The sequence below is a fragment of the Rhinopithecus bieti genome, unplaced genomic scaffold (genome assembly GCF_001698545.2).
Source record: "Rhinopithecus bieti isolate Rb0 unplaced genomic scaffold, ASM169854v2 scaffold_2884, whole genome shotgun sequence".
NCBI classification, from domain to species: domain Eukaryota; kingdom Metazoa; phylum Chordata; class Mammalia; order Primates; family Cercopithecidae; genus Rhinopithecus; species Rhinopithecus bieti.
In genome coordinates this window covers 137,963-156,588 of record NW_016803886.1, presented here as the reverse complement: position 1 = coordinate 156,588, position 18,626 = coordinate 137,963, and the positions used below count along the sequence as shown (strand labels likewise).

The 18,626-nt window shown below is 39.3% G+C and overlaps 1 long non-coding RNA gene across 1 annotated transcript in view; it reads right to left on the bottom strand.

The window, feature by feature from the left end:
• LOC108518831 (uncharacterized) overlaps positions 1-18,626 on the bottom strand; it is a 79,154-nt gene that overhangs the window by 26,913 nt on the left and 33,615 nt on the right. The window contains exon 2 of the long non-coding RNA XR_001882477.1: positions 1,425-1,500. This is a non-coding gene — a long non-coding RNA (uncharacterized LOC108518831). The remainder of the gene's footprint in view (positions 1-1,424; positions 1,501-18,626) is intronic.

Below are 18,626 nucleotides of genomic sequence, written 5' to 3'. Positions count from 1 at the left end.
TTTCTCAAAAGAAGATATTCATACAGCCAACAGACACATGAAAAAATGCTCATCATCACTCGCCATCAGAGAAATGCAAATCAAAACCACAATGAGATACCATCTCACACCTGTTAAAATGGCAATCATAAAAAAATCAGGAAACAACAGTTGTTGGAGAGAATGTGGAGAAATAGGAACACTTTTACACTGTTGGTGGGACTGTAAACTAGTTCAACCATTGTGGAAAACAGTGTGGCAATTCTTCAAGGATCTAGAACTAGAAATACCATTTGACCCAGCCATCCCATTACTGGGTATATACCCAAAGGATTATAAGTCATGCTGCTATAAAAACACATGCACACATATGTGTATTGTGGCACTATTCACAATAGCAAAGACTTGGAATCAACCCAAATGTCCATCAGAGACAGACTGGATTAAGAAAATGTGGCACATATACACCATGGAATACTATGCAGGCATAAAAAAAGGATGAGTTTGCGTCCTTTGTAGGGACATGGATGCAGCTGGAAACCATCATTCTCAGCAAGCTATCACAAGAACAGGAAACCAAATATCGCATGTTCTCACTCATAGGTGGGAATTTGAACAATGAGATCACTTGGACACAGGAAGGGGAACATCACACACCGGGTCCTATTGTGGGGAGGGGGTAGCAGGGAAGGATAGCATTAGGAGATATACCTAATGTAAATGACGAGTTAATGGGTGCAGCACACCAACATGGCACATGGATACATATGTAACAAACCTGCACATTGTGCACATGTACCCTAGAACTTAAAGTATAATAATAAAAAATAAAGAAAAAAAAATCTTAAAAGCAGAATTATAGAAGATGCCAGAAAAAGAGTTAGTAAAGAATGCTTGCAAGGGAAAGAATAAACACCAAGAGTTTTTCAATAAAATATTTTAAAATAGCCAGGTGTGGTGGCTCATGCCTATAATCCCAGCATTTTGAGAGGCCAAGGCAGGAGGATCACTTGAGCCCAGGAGTTTGAAACCAGCCTGGGCAACATAGTAGGACCCCATCTCTGAAGGGCAGTCACTCAACAACATGTGTAAGTCAACGGACAATAAGAAACAAGAAGGGACAAAACACCAAAACTTCACTCCTATACTTGTAATCTTCCCTAATGTTGTTACTTGGTGTTAATACTTAGTATCCAGTAAAATTACTGAAAGGAAAATCATAGTATATTTACCAACAGCTTACTTGCATTATTGAAATTATTATAGTACATACCAATTGATATTTTAATTACTGGTTTCTATTCTCTTCATCCTACACATTTCCCAGGCAAACATTTTTCATTCTATATCGAGGTAATTTCTACCTAAGGCCTCCCCTGAGAAAAAAAAACAAGCAATAAATAATACAACTCTTAAAAGTTTGCAAATTAAGAAGTCCACTTTACCTGCTGTGACTCCCACAGTTGCTCTGAGAAGCTGGCTGAACAGGATGGTTTTTGCTGATAGTTTGTTCATAATGAACTAGGAAGGGAGGCAAAAAAAAAAAAAAAAAAAGAAAATCTGTTTCTAATCTTTTTTTAATGGTCAGATAGGAAAGGTATTTTTTTGTTTTTTAACGAGACACAGTCACATTACTTTTAGCCATTAAATCAATGATGAGGAAACATTCCCCCAATTGTATGAGTTATCTCTTGCTGCATAACAAATCATCCCCACAATTAGTATTGTAAAACAACAGACATTTCTTGTCTCATAGTTTCTGTGGGTCACAGATCCCAGGAGTGGCTTAGCTGCATTATTTTGGGTCAGAATCTCCCACAAAACTGTGGCTGAGGGGTCGGCCGGGCTTCCAGTCAGCTCAAGGCCAAATTGACTGAGGCTCTGCTTCCACGTTCCCTCACGTGCCTGTTGGCATGCCTCAGGTCCTTGTCAGCTGTTGGCTAGAGGTGGTAGTTCCTTGTCATGGGCTTCTCCATAGAGAGTGAGAGAGAGTGAATAAGATGTAAGTCTCAGCCTTTCTGTAACATAATCTCTGAAGTAACTTTTTCCATAATCCTATTTATTAGAGTTACTAAGTCCAGTCCATATTCTAGGGGAGGGGTTACACAAGGACATAGATACCAGGAAGAGAAGATCAGCAGGGGCAACCTCAGAAGCTGCTACCACACCCATTTTCAAAGCAACAAATTAATTTAGAAAAACAGTTACTTTCTTATTCACTATTAAAATGTTATCTTTACCTTGAAAAGACATACTAAGCATATCTGTTTTTCTGAAAATATCTGCATAATCCTGGTAGCCACTAGTCATCACAGGAAAGGTTAGACAACTTGGGAGCCTTGTCTTTTGTAAAAGAAAAATGTGCAAGTCCACTTTTAGTTGAATAACTGTTAAGTATTTGGATACAAAATAACCAACCAACTAGGAAGGACAGTTAATTTGATAAAATTAAGCCCTTTATATATAAAGAAGTTTCTTGGCAAATCTTCTAAGTTTGATAAACTTTTCATCGATAAACTTTTCATCGAACTTAGAAGATTTGCCAAGAAACTTCTTTATATATAAACGGCTTAATTTTATCAGATTAACTATTGATAACATCCTCTAGCATGTGGGATGCAATCCATTCCAATATTCTGAGAGTGAAGAAATGAATGTGGATTCTTCCCATCACCTCTCACTTGTGGGACCCTGTAAGAGTTCTTCCTTCAGGGAAACTCAGCTGGGTTAGGTGAGGGCATCAGTATCATTCCATACACTCAACATGCATACATTTCAATTACTTTCTAATTACTTTCTTTTTAGTTTTGCTAAAGAGTAGGAATATGGAAAAATCGGAATGCTAATATTGTTTTTCTGTACCATATGTATCATCTGGTGCTTACCCCTTTGGAGACCTCTGCTCTAGGCCAAGGGTTCTTAACTCAGGATTTATTGCTTATGGGTGATTGGTTTTCAAGGGATAAAAAATAGTGACCAAAGCTGTAATCAGATCTCCAAGAAACCATTAAGAACCACTGCTATAGGTAATGAATAGATAATGAAGAATTTTACAAAGGAGAACATGAAGGGATTTAAAGTTTAGGATGCTACTTGGTGGCAGAGTGGAGGGTGGCTTGGAGAGACCGAGCCTAGAGGTAGGACAGTGGAGGGTTCGCTCTCTCAGTGAGGCAAAAGGTGACAAGGGATTGAACCCAGGCATTGTGAGTGGGATGGAAAGGGGAAACTTGGGGCATATGAAAGTCAGCATGTGCCACAGCGAAAGGCTGCAGGATCTGAAACCACTAAGCAGGTGTTCATAAAGGCAGTTTATAAAGAAAACATGCCCGCAAGAGGAAGTCAGATCTCAGATCTAAGACACTTCAGGTCCTCTGTCCCCACTTTTTTTTTTTAAACCACGTGTTCTTTCTTTTATTTTTTATTCTTTTGTTATTTTTTTCCCCTGGAGATTCAAGCTGGGAGAGAAAGGAGAGATTCAGTGACAAGTTATCAATATTTTCTAAAAGAAACCTAGCCATTTAGTAATAGAAGAAGGGTGTTGGGAAAAAGAGGCCGTGGAATAATATTGGCGCCCCCAATAAATCCGTGATCTGCTAAACATCTTCTGGGTTAGAAAATAGAATTGATCTGAATTCCACAGCTGTGGCTTCTTCAAGAAGGGTAAGATGTTTTAAAGTCCACCCCCTGCCCTCTCTCCCGACCAGAAGAGCCTACCCGGCTTTCTTCTGGAATTTTGATTTCTTTCCTTCTATTGTGATGAACATTGCTTTGGTTTTGTCTAGGCTGAGCTGTGTCTCCTGATCAGTCTCCTATTTCTGCTTATATCATAAAGGCACATTTCTGTAGTGCTTCATACCTTACCTAGCCTCTTCACATGGGCTTTCTTACTTAACCAGCTCCTTGGGCATTGCTCTGAGTGTCCAATTCAGCTGAAAATATCATCTGCATGGCATTACTGTCACAGTAGATTCTCAAAGTTGTAGTTGTCATCTTTTGGAGGTTCAGATAAGAAGATGAGTGGGGCACAGGAGCAGTGCACTTCCCCCTTGAAGTAATGTGGGGACAGAAAAGAGGCAGCTCTGTTTCAACAAGAGACTCTTTCAGTCCTTGCATGGCCTCATGTTTCTTGACATGCTAACCAGTCCAGAAACAACAATGTCAGTGCAACTGGCCTTTCCCCACTGCTTCTGTAGAGGCTGATGTTATTCCTGTGGCCCAGCCAGGGCACCATCCTGAAGAACACGGAGCCAGTGTGCTGTGGGAGTTGAGGCTGCTCTCAAACTTGGCCAGTTCCTTTCCAGACACAGTCACTTCCCACTGGAAGTGAGCCAAGCTGGAGGATGGGCAGGGAGAGGATGGGATGTTCCGTACAACATCTACCTTTCTAAGTTCAAGAGGCATTGTGGATTGTTCCTATGAGATTTTGTGGACTGTTAAGATTTCTTCTATCAGTGGCAATAAAGTGAGACCTTATGCTGCAATTATTTCAAAACTGGTTGATTTTATCTCTGTAGCAGAACTCCTGGCACATGGCTACAGGTGTGCAGGTAACCTGAAGATATCTGACTCTGTGATCACTGTTTTTTGGTAAATGGAGAAAAAGGGCTCTTAGCTGGCTTCAGAGTCTGGTTTCAATCTTGTGTGGTGACTGTTGGGAATTATTTCCTGGATATTTAATTTTCATTTGAAAACTATGACACAAGTAGTCCAGCCCTGTGCCCTCCGCCTTCCCCTCACTCCTTCCTCCCTCGCCTTCCCCATCCTTCGCCTGCTCCCTCCTCCTTCCGCTTACTCCCCTCATTCCCGTCCTCTCCCTCGCCTCCCTCCCTCCCTCACCCTCCTCCCTTCCTCCTCTCTCTGAACCGTGCCCTATCCTTGCCTGGGAAAGAAGGGAGAGATTCATTGATGAGTTAGCCAATATTAAAATATCCAGTAATATATAGTAACAGAAGAAAAAGGGTGTTTGGAAAGAGGTGCTGTGGAATAATGTTGGAGCCCTAAAAAATCTGTGGTTTACTAAACATTTTCTGGGTTGGGAAATATAATTGATTTGAATCCTCCAGCTGTGCCTTGTTTAAGAAGGGTGAATTGTTTTTATGATTTTTTTCTCCCTTTTTCTAGATCTATCTATCTTTCTCTCTCTGTCTCTTTTCCCTCCCTCCTTGCCTTTTTCTTTTCTTTTCTTTTCTTTTCTCTCTCTCTCTCTCTCTCTCTCTCTCTCTCTCTTTCTTTCTTTCTTTCTTTCTTTCTTTCTTTCTTTCTTTCTTTCTTTCTTTTTTCTTCCTCTCTTCTTTTCTTTCTTTCCTTCTTCTCTCTTTCACATTAGGTAGAGCTGGACTGTAGTTTCCTCTCAGTGACATATTAATTGTGTGCCTTGAGGAAGTTGATTCTCTTCTCTAAGCCCTTGTTTTCTCATCTGTAATGACATCTGCTTTATCATAGAGTGATATTCATTAATCATCAAGGATTGGAAATGATAAGTAAAGCACTAGAATAGTTCCTGTCACATCAAACAAGCTTGCTAAATGAGAATTATCGTTTTCCTATATACATTTCACCCATGTGGCCTGCAGTGACTTTGTAGAGGAGCGAATCAAGGTTTCTTGATGTGTGAGTCTCATGACTGTAGTAAGAAGCACAGCCAAGTGAGTCAACAAATGTTTATAAAAGTATCCATTGACAACATGGTGCTGTTGTATTAAACGTTGTACAAAAAGCAAAATATAAACTTTCTAGTTATTAAAAACTTGCCATCATATGTGGCAAGACATGGTAAAACATTTAGAATTAAAAAAATAAGTATTTCTGTAATTTTCTAGATCCTCTTCTTATAATTTTAATAATTTTAAAAGTCCTGTCATTATTCCTAGATGTCTCTAACCTTTCAGAGATCTCTATGAAGCAATGATTCACTTCTGGACCTTTGAAGTTATATGTTGGGGTCTGGCTTTAGGACATTCTCATTCCCATTTGTGATAACCGTGAGCAGAAAGCTGACTCATTACCTGATTAATACAGATAAACAAGTAATGGGAGGACAGTGCAATGTAATTCACATCTGCCTTAATAAATCAGATTTATTTAACTCTTGTTTAGTTAACTTTAACTGTGTGAGTCCTGCAGTGTTCCGGAGGAATTTGCAAGTCCCCTCACCTTTGCTGTCTGCTCTTAGAGGGTTACTTTTCCTGTTATCTCCTGACATCCCTGCTTTGTTGTTTCTTTTCAGACCTGAAGCCACCTCTCCGTTCATCACCCACTGCCCTTCAGAACTCTTCCCTTGAAGTCTTTCCAAACAGGTGCTGTCTTGCTTCATTTCTGATCGACATTCTGCTAACTCTTGTTTCTTATGGTTGTTCTCCCTCCTGAATACTGACGTGCCTGTCTTTATATAGCCCTAACTGCCTTTGTGTTTCCATGTTCACTACTTGGTGTTTACTAGTATTTATTCTGCCTCCTCCAGGAGAGCTTGTGAGGATAGGGATCCCATGTTGCTTTTTTATGTAATGCCCTACATTGTTGTAAGTTAAATGAATTATAAAGACAATGGATAAAGGGCATATCTGGGAAAGCTCTCAATATAGTTATTTTTGTTTTTTAGTGTAGCAATTTTCATCTTAGTCTGATCATCTTACTATTAATAAAAACTTATTAGGCAAAGGTTCCAAATTATATCTTGCAGGAACATGCACAAGTTTGGACTGGTGGATGACTCATTGCCTCTGAAGAATTAAATAGTGGTGGTTTACTGAGAAAGTCAGCCTGAGAAATTGAGAGAGAAAGAGATCGAGAGATACTAAGTCCTGCTGCAGGCAGAACCCATTAAGTGAGGCATTCCTGGGCCCCTTGTAACTTACCAGTAACTCTCCCCATTTGTGTGGTACAGATGACAGGAAGATGAGGACTTTAGGCTATCTGATGGGAGAATGAAGAAAAGGGACCACAAGTACTCCTCCCTCTGTCAGCCTCATGTCAACCAGTAGTAGTGGTAATTACCACCATTGCTGAGCCCCTTACTAGAGTAATAGCAGTATTGTAATAGTATATCCAGATACTATGCTATTTTAAGAAAATAAATGCTATCACATTACTCCTCACAAACCACCTCTGAAAAATTTTCACAATTTTATACAAGAGAACGCAGAAGCTCAAGGTCACACCGTTAGTAGAGCAGAGTCAGGCTATGTGTCCAGGTCTGTCCAATCTTAAAACCTGTGCTAAGTCTTGTCCTCACCTATTTACCTGTTTATTTTGAGTATTTTGTTGTTTTTTTTTTTTTCCTTTGGGAAGGGGGAGGATGGAATCTTACATTTTTTGTCTTATATCCAGGACTTAGCATGTTAGGTGTGTTCTCAGTACATTTTTGCTGAGTGAATGGGCCAGTCCAGTCCAGTTGCTCTATGATGGAATGTGGAACTGAGCAGTGTAGTGTCTGGGAAAGGTCCATGTTGAGGAGGTAGGAAGGAGACCTAGGTCCTAGTTCATTCTCTCTTACTAACACATGATCTTGGGCAAGTCACATACATTCTGTGGGTTTCAGAGTGTTACCTGTGAACCATAAGGGGGTTGAAGAACAACGTAATTTCTCCAATGCCTGATTCTTGTGAGGCATGGAGAAAAGGCCACTAGACTAGACCGCTTTGAACATGTGCTACAGTAAAACAGAGCGATTTCATGCTTGGGATCAGGAATTCTGTTCTCTCTTTTTATCTCAGAAACCTATATTTGTGATTTATGATAAACTCTTGCATTTTCCAGTGCCATTCCTCCCATTTGCTGATGAAGATATAGCAATCTCTGCATCCTTCCTGGCTGTTTCATGATCTCAAAGTTTTATAGACGATAAAAATTTAGTAACAATGTAGTAATAATATGATTAAGCACAATGATCATAAAAAAGACCACAAATATCATCTAATGAAAACTCAGCCTCCTCTTCCTTCAACTTCCTCTTCCTCAACTAGAGAAATGTTGAATTGGGATGGCATTTAATGTTCTGGTTTAAATACAGGTATTTTAATATCTTGTAAATATCAGTGCTTATTGCAGTTGAAGAAAAGTATCAAGAAAATAACAGATTATTCAGACATAGACTGACATGCTGCACAATTACCCCAAGTCTACCTTTTAACTGATTTTGCTGATGATTCCTACATTGAAATAATTTTCAATCACAAAATTACTCTTGTCCCTTAAAGTGAATTATTTTTCGAGAGGCTAGATTTCAGATATATACATACATACACACACGCATGTCTATATATATGCATGTGTGTATATACATATATATACATGTTTATACGTATACAGATATACATAGATACATTTGTTTAAAGTCCATCCTTTATAAGTCAGCCAACATAATGTTAATAACATAAACACACACACACATATATGAATATTATTAACATTATGTCAGCTGACTTATAAAGGGTTGACTTTAAGCAAATTGAGTGTTGAACTTGATGGCCTTGACCATCTGTTGGATTTTTCCTGGGCTCATAATGATCAGAATATACATATTCTAGAAATAAAAATGTCGTTAGGGAATGACATGAAACCTTTAACTAGAGTGACCCATGGATATGTTGATTATTGATGCCTTCCAGGTGTAGAAGGAAGAAAGACAATCTGCCAAGTGCCACATTCTGACACTATTAGCCGGTTTTGATGAGGGAGAAAGCAGGTAGAGGGCTGTCGAGTTACTAACACAAAGCCACACAAATGGCAAGTGGCAAGGATGAAATGAAAGCCCGGGTCCTTTGAGCTTCTTCTTCTTTTTTTTCTGTTAGAGACAGAGTTTCATTCTGTCACCCAGGCTGGAGTGCAGATGCAGTGGCATGATCATAGTGCAGTACAACTTGGAACTCCTGGGCTCAAGCCATTCTCCCTCCACTGCCTCCCAGTAGCTGGGGACTACAGGTGCACACCATCCTGCCTGACTTTGAGCTTCTCTTTAACTACTTGCTCTCTCTACCACACCCTGACATGGTTTCCTGCTTCTATAAGAGCTGACAACCCTTTCTTGGGTTTGCAAGGTCAAGGTAGAGCATAACTGAGAACTTTGCCCACTGCTTAAATCGTTATTAAGTGGGACTATCACTTCATCCACTGATGGGAGATGGTAGGAAAGGGGTGATCCTTTTGAGAAGCTAAGTAGGGTGAAAAGCTGTGCTGGAAGAAATTGGTTTCTGGCATTATATTCAGGAATATAGCAATTTATTTGCAAAACAATTGTTAGCAGGGTGTCGTGGAGGGCAAGGATGAAAGAACTTAAGGGTTGGATTTTCTCTTAAAGGTGCTTCATTTGGCTGAAGCCTGTTTCCTCCCAGAGAATTTTAGTATTGAACAGGCTCATGATGGATATTATTTCCAGGTGTCTACTTTAGAGATCTATGTAGAGATCTACTCTTTTTCCTCCAACATGTTCTGAAGTTCTCCAGTCTATCAGACCAGCATTCTTTCTGCTGCATTTTAAGCTTACTTCCTCTCCTACTTCTGTTTAAACTGATACCTTGCCCAACACTGGTTAATCCCAAGAAAGATCTTGGGACAAATGTATCTATTAGAACACTCTCTTTTTGGCTTAGTTGTCTTCATAATTCCTCTTGTAGGTGACTGGTTATCTTGATCTCTCCCACAATTGGTTTGGAAGCCTGCTCAGCAGCCCCTGTCACTCAACTCTCAAGGATCACTTTTGTTATCAAGCAAATATTAAAACAGGTGGAACCTGCCAACAGTAATATGACCCACTGAGGAGAGAAGGTGACTCAGTCTTGGCAGCTCAAGTCAGGGTTGAGAGAGGTGACTGTGGGAATCCAAATGAACAGCTTATTTCCAAAGAATGTGCAAAATTCCAGTGTCAAAAATGTGAACAATTCAGTGCAACTGGACACACCTGACACACCTCTGCAGTCTCCTCACACAAAGCCACCTGTTCTAAGTCAACTTCAGGAGAACCTTGTTTTCTAGCACCCACAGGAGCAGCTCCTACAACTCAAAGGAGAGGTCAAATGGAAGGAGGGTTTGCTCCAAGGCTCGGATATACAGCTCAGGGTTAACAAGAGTTTCCAGTGAAGCCCATGATGAAAGTTTATTATGAAACACTGACGTTTCTCACCTTTTTTTTACACTTTCATTTTGCTGACCTGTTATCAGTAATTTACGTGTTACTCACTGTCAAAAAACATGAATAGTTCTTACAGCCTTCCTTCCCTTTCTTCCAAGTCTCAGAGCTTCTGCTGGGTCAGGTTAGCCCAACCTCAAAAAAACCTTGGAGTTTTTCCAGGTAGTCAGTTCTTTCTGCTCAGCTGCCACCGTGACTTCGTACATTTATGTAAAGGAAGAATAATCTAGTGGGGAAAAACTTGGCTGTATTAAGAGAAGATAAGAGTTTGAAGCCAAGTTTCATTAAGTTGATAATTATGTGACTTTATCTTCTTTGAAAAAGCAGCTTTGTCTCCTAGTACATCTGGTTTTAATTTTGTATGATACAGATAAGATACTAGTCACATGGTGATGTACAAGGATGCTCTGAAAATGAACTAAGGCATACTAAGTTCCAAGACTCCTTTAATATAAATCCTACATAAAGTCAGCAAATTGAGGTTATCATTATAATGATGTAAGTGGATGTTAATGCTCACCACGGCTTAACTACATAAACACAAGGAAGAGGAAGAGAGATTTTTTTTTGAGTTAAAAAGAATAAGTGGCCAACATCCCCCCTTTTTTATTTTTACGGTGTGTGTACATTAACATTTCTAAATTACTCAATTCCTTCTTGTGAAGGTTTTGCTAAAACCTGTAAGTTTAGACTATCTGATGAAAAATCATATCCTTTTGTTATTGATGTTTTAAAACATTTAAGTATTTTGACCTAAATGCTGAAGAACAAAGTCAATTGTTCAACTAAAAAGACAGAATGTAAATATTTATTTAGCTTAGGTATTCTCAGAGCATCTATTTTCACAATCAAAATACTTCCTCGCAAATATTTGAGAAAGAGTTATAATATGGCTCTTTGAAAAGCGTGGGAAATTAAGGATGAAATAAAAATGTGACTATAGACTTCCTTCCTCAATTTTGAATAAGATTTCAGTGCGGTTCTCTTATAATTGGATGTTGATTTTATTAGCTTTTTATGTGACTTCATACTGCTTACTTTTGAAAATGTTAATTGCATTTAATAGATACATGGTTTACAGTGAATTAAGTGAAATATTGAAAAACAATTCTTACAAAATAAAAAAGAATGTTGCTTTCCATTTTATTCCTTTTTGATTTATTTATTCCCAGGTTCTGCAGATTAATTTAAGTTTCATAATTTTGTTTGCTACATATTCTTTTTTTTTTTTTGGAGACGGAGTCTCACTCTGTTGCCCAGGCTAGAGTGCAGTGGTGCTATCTCTGCTCACTGCAACATCTGTCTCCCTGGTTCAAGCAATTCTCCTGCCTCAACCTCCCGAGTAGCTGGGATTACAGGCACATGCCGCCATGCCCAGCTAATTTTTTGTATTTTAGTAGAGATGGGGTTTCACCATGTTGCCCAGGCTGGTCTTGAACTCCTGAGCTTAGGCAGTCCACCTGCCTCGGCCTCCCAAAGTGCTAGGATTACAGTTGTGAGTCACCGCGCCCAGTCACTAGTTATTCACTTTCTTGTTTGAACTTTTGATTATTTATTCCTTTATTTGGCTGCCCATTCATTTGTTAATACACTTATGAAATATTCAACGACCTAATAATTTGTGTCAGTCACGATTCTAGGTACAATTACTTCTCATTAGTATAAAGGCATACATTTTCATTTAGGCATATTTCTTTTATATTTGGCAAACTAATTTGTTTTGAAGCATATTGTAAACACTAGAAAGAAGTTGATATGACTTAGTATGGTAATAAGGGAATATCTGTAATTCAGGTTTTTGACCAGGTCAGCAGTAATGATAACAGCTTACACCAACAGAACCCTGCCATGTACCAGGTGCTATTCCAAGTGCTTTTCATGAATAAATGAGTTGAATCCTTAAAATAACTGAAGATTAAAATAAGAGAGGAGGAAACTGAAGTAGATACCTCACTTTAAGTGATGCTGTTAAAGTTACAAAGCCTAATAAATGCTGGTGCCAAAAGGACAATATTACAAACGTCAAAGTGTTTTTGTGAGGATTAAAATAAAAAAGTCATGCAAAGTGTTTATATCTCAATAATCAGTAGGGAAAAAAACCCAGATCATAGAATGATTGTTTTTGTGATTGCACCAAGTGACTCATTTAAAATGCAGTCTCTAGGGTGGACTTAACTCTGTCACCTGCTAGCTGTGTGACCCTTCAAAAATTGTTTTACTTCTCTGTGCCTCAGTTTCCCATCTGTAAAATGAACATAATTCCTGCACTATCTAAGTAGGTAACTATGAGGCTCTAGTCTAGGAGATAGGGACTTGACAGTGTGTCGCAGGCCATGAAGAACTCTGGGAGTGGAGGAATTTTGCAGCAGTGTCTTTTTTAATGGTCCTCCCTGCTGGTAGGACACCCCCCTTTTAAAAGATGCATAGCCTAAATAGTACACAAATCAACTGTTACCTCATGTAGCATTTTTTTTCCCCACTAAACACTTCTGGGTTCTTGGTGATTCTTTTGTAAACCACTTCCTCTTGTTGAAATCTTGAACTAGTTTTGATATAGAAACTAGCTGTTGGGGTGATAGCACATGAGCCAGTTTATTAAAATCATCACCTGGTCTTTGGAGAATGGTGGTCTCTTCCGATTCTTTGTCCTGGATTACAACTCCATCTTGCCACCCACCCCCATCATAGAAACTCATCCTTAAATACTCTTAATTGACCACATCTCTCTGCTCTGTAATTCTAGCTTGCAAAATAAGCTCTCCTAAATATATCATCTGATGACTATTCCAGTTTGCTGTGCTTTCTATTTTTTACATCTTGTGTTATTTGAAGACGTTTATATTTACCTAATTCCCCTAGCAGCCCCAGGGGAAAGCAGGATGCCATGAGGCTCCAAGCACGCTGACTGTCTGCATTCATTGGCCAGAAGGAACAGTATTCACTCCTCTTTGGTTTTCACACAAGTCACTACTTTCTTGACTCAACCACACATCCCTTCCTTTGTTATGCTTGTATTTGAGTCATTGCTGCTGCTGATAACCAAATGCTGTTTTGCCATGTTCTTTTCTTTTTTCTAGTATTTGGAAAATCTAATGACTTGTTCCTTTTCTGTCCCCTACAGAGAGTGCAGTGGCTCATGCCTGTAATCTCAACACGTTGGGAGGCTGAGGTGGGCAGATCATATAAGGCCACGAGATTGAGACCAGCCTGGCAAAACTCCATCTCTATTAAAAATACAAAAATTAGCTGGACATGGTGGCGTGCACCTGTGGTTCTGGCTACTTGGGAGGCTGAGGCAGGAGAATTGCTTGAACCCGGCAAGTGGAGGTTACAGTGAGCTGGGATCACACTACAGCACTTCAGCTGGGGTGACAGAACAAGACTGTGTCTTAAAAAAACAAATAAAAACTAATATTAAGTTGACTTTCTATTACTGTGGATTTAATTAGCAGAGTTAGTGTGCTTTCTATGCGGAAGGGGGATGGAGGAGGGAGGAAAGAAGCTGTTATTATAAACTGTAGTATATGTTTAAAAAAGTTACAATTTTTATCTTTTTTTATTCTTAGAAGCAATATATCTCACACTTCAGGGCTAAAATGTACTTCTCTTCCTCTTCTAAAATCCTGGATACAAATACTTGGTTTTAAGTTATCTTTTCCATTCCAGGACACTTTGCAGCCAAAAGTGGAGGTTGAGCTGATCAGGACGGGTTAGGCAACCTTTGTTGTTGAAGGAAGATTTTGGTGGAAGGATCCCGTCCCAGTCCCTCCCCTCCCCTCTTCTTCCTCGTCCTCCCCCTTATGATTTGCTGAGCTCTTCAAACACTTTGTCCCTGGGATCACCCTCGCCTCGGGGATGAAGTGCTCCAACGTGGCACCCTTATACCTTGCAAGTGCCTTCAGCAGTGCTTCTGTCAGCCTTGGATGGTGTAATCCAGAGCTGGAAGTCTCTAAGCAGTCAGGCTGCTGCGAGCATGATATTTTGGTGTGTTTGCACCAGCTTCCTGTTGCAGAATTTGGGAAGTGAATCTGGTAACTGCCTGAACAGAAACACTTCCCCTTACTTTCTATATCAAAGAGAAGTTATGAAGTTACCTGACATTGTTGTCTCTTTTTAGGAGTAAGGACAAAGCATTGTGTTTTAAGGAGACTACATAAATAGGGAAAGAACTTCAGCTTCAGCTAAAACAGGTCACACAATTTCTTTTAGCCTCAGTTTCCTCTTACGTAAGATGAAGCAATTCTATGCCCCTTGCATGGTTGCTATGAGAAGGCAATGAGATAACTTAAATGCAGTGCTAGGTAACTTGGCAGGGGGCACTCAATAAGTGGTAGCCATTTCTCTTTTGGAGAATAGGTTCTGTTTTGTATAAATGTTGTGGACTATGTCTTCTGAAGTTTGTTTTGTGAGTTGCAGTCATGTGCTTCATATTTCCAGTATAACCCTTGTACTCTGTGTAGGTGTTTATACCCACTTTGCCAGTGGAGTGAGAGCTCCTGCAGGAAAGAGAGGCATGGTGTGCTTGCTGATCTGTGTGCTGGGATACAGAGGCATGGAAGGAAGGGCCAAAGACCTCAGGCTGGAGCCAGGCTATCTGAATTTAAATGCTGCTGCTAAGTTAGTAGCTGTGTAAACTCAGGCAAGTTACTTAGCTTCTCTGTGTTTCAGTTTCATCATCTGCAGAATAGAGACACTACTGTATACTACCTCATAGAGAGATTGTAAGAATTAAATGAAAAAATTCACAGATATATGTAAAATGCTTAAAACAGCATCTGGCTCAGGATATGTATACTGTTACTATTTACAGCATACATCAGACTCACCATATGGTGAGTGCTCCCTAAATGCAAGCTTGCAAATGAGTGGGAAGTAGAGCATCCCTCTTTCTCTGTGTTCTATAGGGATCCCAAATAGAAGTGTGAACTACACGTGCTTATAAGAGATAGAATATCAAGAATATCAAGTAGAATTTAGATTCCTGTATATGGGAGAATATTCCTCTTCTGCTGGACTCTCTTTCAGTTTCTGCTGCACCCTTGATTTCCCACCCATTTGGTATTCCCAGGGTTCCTGTTCGTATCTCTTTGGTCATATCTCCTGGTCATATCTCTGGTGGTCAGTTCTGTGGGGACAGCACTATGTCCAATTTGTTTAATGTTGTATCAGTAGCTCCTAGCCTCTGGCATGATAGCTTCCAAAAGCATGTTTAACAAATGATACGTGGAACACTAGAAAGTGCTATTGAACGTAAGCAGTTTCCAAGAGACACTATTTGTGCACTTAGTAAGGTCAGTACACTGGGCCAGGGCAGGGGCAGGAATACGTGAGAACACAAGTGTAGTGGGAACATATTGTTAATTTACAACCACAGGAAAAAACAAATATGCAGGGTCATAAAGCTTGAGTTAGAAAACAGTCCCATTATTAGTGTTAACCCCAAACCTTGGTATTTAGTTTAGGGTAGAATCTGGGAAGAGAAATCAAATGGGAGATTCAGCCTTGAAGAATCACATGATAAAGACTGACTAAATACTGTAAATTTTTCTCAGAGCAAACTTTATAATACATGTTTCTCAAATATTAATTGATGGTCTAGTGTCTAAAAGAAATAAGCCCAGGAAGGCTATACCATTATATTTTAAGGCTATACCACTCTAACAACTCCTTGAGAGTTATGTCAATGTCCAGGATGTTTTGTGCCTTAGTCAGGCATATGATATATTACTGCTTGCCTGGCCCAGTGTCTTTTAAGGAATTCTGTGGATCAAGTGTCAGGCCATGGCAGGAGACTTGTTCTAAAACAATCGTCAGCCTGGTTGAAACAACATAAAAAATGTTTCTAAGTTTGCTATGAGTGTTGCTCATGGCACCTCACCACAAAGCTATTTTCCTTTGCATCTTGCAGTTGTTTTCATGGTGGCAACTTCTGCAAAGCATATATGACACCTGACAAAGGATGTCATGGCAGGTTGAGTGGTCTATCTGTAAGTCTTTCTAATTTGGCAGTAAAATTTTAAAGCAAATCCCAGAAAATCCTTGTTGATCTTTGACTCTATGCCCATTAAAGTCTTTTATACCCCTAAAGAATTAAGATCTTCAGATAAAATGTGAAGTGCGGCACAAACGAAGACACGTTTGTCAAGTATTAAAACATGCCAGGACTTGGAGGTGTCACAAGACCTTTTACAAACTGTGTATAGTTTTGTAAATTTAACAAATGACATGAAATTTTATCTTTATAAATGAAACTCCCAATTCTTGTTTTCTTTCTCAACTGGAGGCAACTAGAAAAGAAAGACTTTTGCTTTAAGATTGGATTCATTTTAGGCCTATTTGTTGATTTTTGGATGTATTACAAGCCCCGGTAGGAGAGGGAAGTTCTGGAGCCAGAAGGACCTTGATCCTGCCTTTGGCACCAATCAGGCGCATACACTGGGGCAAGTCTCTTAACTTTCTGATGGTCGGTTCCTCATCTGAAAAAGGAATAACATACCTACCTCACATGGTAGTGTCCAGCACATACTGGGCAACATTAATTTTAAAATCTGAATTTAGGTTACTTTTTAAACATACATATGGGTAGAAAGAAAACTGGGCTTAAGCCAGAAAACCAGTCTTAGTCCTGCTACTTCTTAGTTTTCAACAAATTAACTCAGAAACAGAAATTTAGACCTGAAGGGATTTGGAGGGAGCCCAGCCCTCTTGACTTTCAAATAACAAAACTGAGGACCAGAAAAATGATAAGCCTTGCTTAAGGCCAGGCAAGCTAGTGACAGGGCATTGAACATAAACCAGCAGTCAGGGTGCCGGGTCCCAGCCCTTTTCAGTCCTACAGCCCTGCCTTTTGGTAAAAAGCTACACAGATTTGTTATGATTTAATCACGTTTGTTTCAAGTGTCAACCTAATTTGATATTCTTAGTGCCAAAAAGACTTCTTTAGAATAGAACAAAATGACAACCATGACTATTTGACCAGAAGAGAATTACAGAGCAGAGAATCTTAGAGTTCTGACATAACTCAGAAAGTTAAAGATCAGGGCGGTGACCCTCGGCCTGGACTGATGCATGGACATGCAGTGCCAGAACTTCTCAAAGATTCTCAATCTTTCCCCCCACATCACAGCTGCCTTATTCTGATGGGAAAATAGAAAGGTACCTCTTTGAGGGAAGAGCACATGTATTACATATTGTTTGAAACCTCCACGGTGGCTTGTACAGTGCTTAGCACCCCATTGATTTCTTTAAATGCCTTCTAAATAGTATGGACAATGAAAAACTACTACTAGAATTTTCAGTATAGGGTATTGATGGGATTTACAAACTGAATGCACCTGTGCAATCAGCACCCTGATGTATACACACAGAACATTATCAGCATTCCAGAAGCCTCCTCCATGCCTCCAGCGGGGTACCTTAATCCTCGCTTCTAACAGCGTACAGCATAGACGAGCTTTCTCCTGTTTGTCTACATTTTGTACAAATTGACTGACACAATAGGTACTCGTTGTGTTTGGATTCTTATGGGAAATATTCAGATGTTGCTTTGGATCCACAGGAAGTAGGATTCTAAATTGGGGGCCCTCAGTGGAGGACAAAAGGATTTTGTATATTGCAGTTTCATTTTAATGATGGAAAGTGGTATCAATATAGCACTTGATTAGTAAGAGTGTGTATGTGTAATTAGGTTGAAACTTGTTCTTATTGCCAAGATTTTTGTACCTTAAATGATTCACTACATTTTACAGCAAAGTATAATTTTAGTTAGACCAATTGATGTAAATAATACAAAATTGAGGAGAGTGAAAAATAAAACCCTTTCCCTTGTGTGCTTTCCTTTGAAATTGTTTTTAAGCAAATTTTAATTTTTTATGTAATGTTCAGAAAAGAATGATAAATTTTCTAAAGAAATAATCCAAATAAAAAGAAATTCTGAATGATGAACCCAGATCATTCTGTCTTCATTATCTTTATATTCCTATTATACAACTAAATGGCTGACACATAGTATGCATTCAATAAATGGTGATTACTAGAATAAGTGAATAATTAAGTTAAAACACGATGACAAACCAGGACATCACAACTTATTCTAGAGAATATATACCAGCAGAGTAAACAGCAATACTGGGAGCCTTAACACTCTGTACATAAGCTACAGACCATTTGGAAGCAGTTTTGCTTTTCAGATTTGGAGTCATGCAATTGTAATCCTCCAGTTCTCATGGTGGAAGAGATTGCTAATTATGTCTCGGCATCCCTTTTCTTCTTTTTGTAATAGAGTTCCTGAATATTAGCAAGGCACATGGCTACTTGACTAGATATAATATTTCACAGCATCCTTTGGAGCTACAAGACTAAGTCCATGTCAATGGAAAGTGACCAGAAGTAATGCAGGCATCTTCTGGATTTCACTTTTAAAAAACAATTTCTGCTGACTGGGAACTGATAACAATAGAACAGCTGAAGAGAGTCCATAAATGAGTCCCATATCTGTAGTAGAATCTCTGCTCACCTGTGGATT